The 3,772-nt window shown below is 34.6% G+C and overlaps 1 pseudogene; it reads left to right on the top strand.

The window, feature by feature from the left end:
* The first annotated feature begins 545 nt into the window (after positions 1-545).
* LOC143906723 (uncharacterized) lies at positions 546-2,133 on the top strand (annotated as a pseudogene).
* Positions 2,134-3,772: the final 1,639 nt, after the last annotated feature.

Genomic DNA, 3,772 nt, shown 5'->3' with positions numbered 1-3,772 from the left:
ATATATATATATATATGTGTGTGTGTGTGTGTATGTATATATGTATATATATATATATATATATATATATATAGAGAGAGAAAGAGAGAGAAATTATAGTTTACGCATCAAAAAGGACTCATACTTAAGCATCATAATCATAAGCAGAAGAAAATTTTTGATTGCATATTATATCATAGCTGAATTATAACTTGCATTGTAAACATGGTCTAGGTGTGCAAATATATATATATATATATATATATATATATGTATAAATATATATATATATATATATATATATATATAATTATAATATACGTAATATATATGTAATTTATATATATATTATATTTCAGCTGAGACTTCTACGTAAAAACCTTTCACAAACATCGCCTAAACGTTTCAAATATTGTGTTTCTATGTCATGTTTTTTAAATATACCAGCGACGTTTTAGTGTTACTTAGAAACTTTTTGGAAACTTTGAAACATTTCTGAAACATTTCTGTTAAGTTTTGTGCTATGTGGGTGTTTTGTATTTCTCAAATAATATGTGCAACTATTTTCAGATTCATGGACTGATTCGGCAACTGTATTTATTCTAGATAAATGTAAAATATACCTTTCTCAAATAGGCTCAATAAAAAAATTTAAATCGAAGAAGACTATGTGGGCAGAGATTTCAAAAGAATTGCATGAAAATTTGAATATCTCGAAAACATTACTACAAGTCGAAAATCGTTATAAAACAGTTCTGAAACAAAAAAAAGCGGTGGAAAATAACCGTAAATCAGGCAGTTCACGAGAAAAAGTGCCATTTGAAGAAGAGTTAAGAGAAATTAGTCAAGCTGATGATAACATCGAGCCAGAAGTACTTCGAAGTGCAAAGTCTGTGAAATACCCAAAAAAGCATCTACTCGCAATCATCTCAGACAAAGACTCAAATATTATTGACGTCGATGAAAATTCCAAAGATTCTTCTCCAAAAAGAAAACATAAATTGAGCAATGAAGAAAAAAGTTAGAATTATTTAAAGAAAAGGAGGAGGCAAAGGAAAGGAGACACCAGGAGAAACTACAACTTTTGAGGGAATTGTTCAGCAAGAAAGAAAGCGATTAGTATATAGAATAACATTTAAAAGTTAAAATCTTCTGTGGTTTTCTTATTTACTTTTCCAAGTTTCCAAGTTATCATCGTGCATAAAGCTTAATCGTCGACGTTTCGCAAACTCTCTGATAATAGTATAACAAAAACTATATAGTTTTTTAGTATTAGAGAGCCGATCCTGATAAAGCAAACAATGCGCAATGTTTGCAAAACGGCAATCAAGCAATTCTACACTCGGCGAAAACTCGGAAACCTGGAAAAGTATTTAATATAGTAGTTGATTGTAAACAACTTTTTTCATTTATTAGTTATTATTTTATAACACGAAACGTGTTAAATTATAGAAAAAGTTGTGAATTTTTAGTTTTCAGATTTTATTATTAATAGCCGCATTAAAAGGCATATTTCTTTTCGAAAGATTATTTTTTAAGTATTTGTATTTGTTCGAGATTCCGTTCACGTTGCGCCATCCGATCAGATGGCAGCATCGATCGGATACGACAGGCCGGAGCGACGCAGCAGTTTGCGCAAGCACGGGCGCGCTCATCGCCAACGTATTCCTCGCGACACAGTAAGTCGTACAAATGGCCGCGCGTTGACCTGACGTGCGACGAGTGCTCTGATTTGCTTGAGGGTTATTTTCGAATGAAGTGCCCATCGATGTGATCGAAACTACCCAGAAACTCTTTTACAGTGTAAAGCGACCGCTCATCTAGCTCAAATCCGGTACATCAACACGACGACTCAGGATCACACGTGTGCGAGCGCCGACCGCCACGTGGCACACCGGCTCACGGGAAACTCACCACGAGGAGGGCAATTAGTATAATTGTCTTGCCCACTCACAGACATTAAAAGACTTCTCATTTATACGCCGCTCATCGAATCTCAGGTCAGATGTATATTTTTTGACGGATTAAAGACGGCTCAGATTGTGGTCTAAGTTACACATAACATTACCGAAATAAATAGAAAGGGAAAAAAACGGCTGTGGGAGTCAGACGCGGTTATCCGTGTGTAAGGAGCCTTAAGTGATTCTAGTAAACATTATATTTAATAAAGCTCATACGTTTCGGCTCGGGATTGAGCCATCTTCAGTGAAGTATAACAAAAACCATTTCCTCTTATTCTCCAAAGCCGGTACAGCGAGTCTCAGAATTAACAGATCCGATACTTTGGCAAACGAATTCCTGTCTGTAACGACATAACAATGGTAAGTCCAAGATCGCCGTAAATAAAGTAACAGATGTTATAGAGACTCACCCGAAAGAGAAGGAGAGTATTACAAGCAATAGCGAGAAAATAGAAATTAATCGCAATAGAACGAGTTCAATATCAGAAACGAAGTCAACGTACTTATCAAGACGACGGCTTAGAAATTTCTAACGTATAAAAATTATGAAGAGTCATGATACACATTTACCAACCGTGGCAAAATAAACAATGAAAAAAATGAAGGATAGACAGTATAAACATAGGGACATGTAAAGTCACTAAAAAGAAAGGCGCATTACCAATGAGCATGATTTACAATTTTTCAAGAATAGAAGCATAAGCATGATGAAGGAAATCAGTGTCAGTTTGCAAATTGATACTGTTTTTTTGTAGTCTGTTATGAGTCATTTCCGACACCGATTTTTTTAAAGCAAATCTCTCTCTGTCAAGAATCTCGACGTTCCCAAAAAAAAGGCGTAATTATGAGCATGGTAGATAGAGCATTTTTGTTGTCACATCCTAAATTTCATTAAAAAAATCTAACGTTTATTATTAACACACTCTTGGACAATAAGCATCCGTGGTCTTTCATTTTTGATACAATAAATATTAGGATAAAATATCTCATGAATAGAGGTATGTGCAGTGGGGAATCGTCTTCTAGTACTGAGAGTGATGCACGACCCATATGGTTTACGATCCCTTACGTTCCTCAGTTGGCAGGAAGATTTAAAAATGTCATTAAAGATCTCAACATTAATCTTTCTTTTTTTAGTTTGAACAAATTGAATAAATTTATTCGGGTTCAAAAGGACGTTCTCCCTATCCAATCTAATAAGAATGTTGTATACAGAATCTCGTGCAAGAATTGTGACGCCTCATATGTGGGACAAACGACAAACTAAGAGACAATTAAAAACTCGGATCTCGGAACACAGAAATCACATTCGTTGGAATACTACAACATTATCAGTTATTACGGAGCACAGAATTAATTTTGACCATGAATTTGATTGGGAGAACATCGAGATTCTTGACAAAGAGAGATTTGCTTTAAAAAGATCGGTGTCGGAAATGACTCATATCAGACTACAAAAAAACAGTATCAATTTGCAAACTGACACTGATTTCCTTCATCATGCTTATGTTTCTATTCTTGAAAAATTGTAAATCATGCTCATTGGTAATGCGCCTTTCTTTTTAGTGACTTCACATGTCCTTATGTTTATACTGTCTATCCTTCATTTTTCTCACTGTTTATTTTGCCACGGTTGGTAAATGTGTATCATGACTCTTCATAATTTTTATACGTTAGAAATTTCTAAGCCGTCGTCCTGATAAGTACGTTGACTTCGCTTCTGATATTGAACTCGTTCTATTGCAATTAATTTCTATTTCCTCGCTATGGCTTGTAATACTCTCCTTCTCTTTGGCTTTCGGGTGAGTCTCTATAACATCTGTGGTAATTGT

Source organism: Temnothorax americanus, unplaced genomic scaffold (genome assembly GCF_048541705.1).
Source record: "Temnothorax americanus isolate GAGA-0224 unplaced genomic scaffold, ASM4854170v1 Scaffold75, whole genome shotgun sequence".
Lineage (NCBI taxonomy): Eukaryota > Metazoa > Arthropoda > Insecta > Hymenoptera > Formicidae > Temnothorax > Temnothorax americanus.
This window is presented reverse-complemented; position numbering and strand designations above follow the sequence as displayed.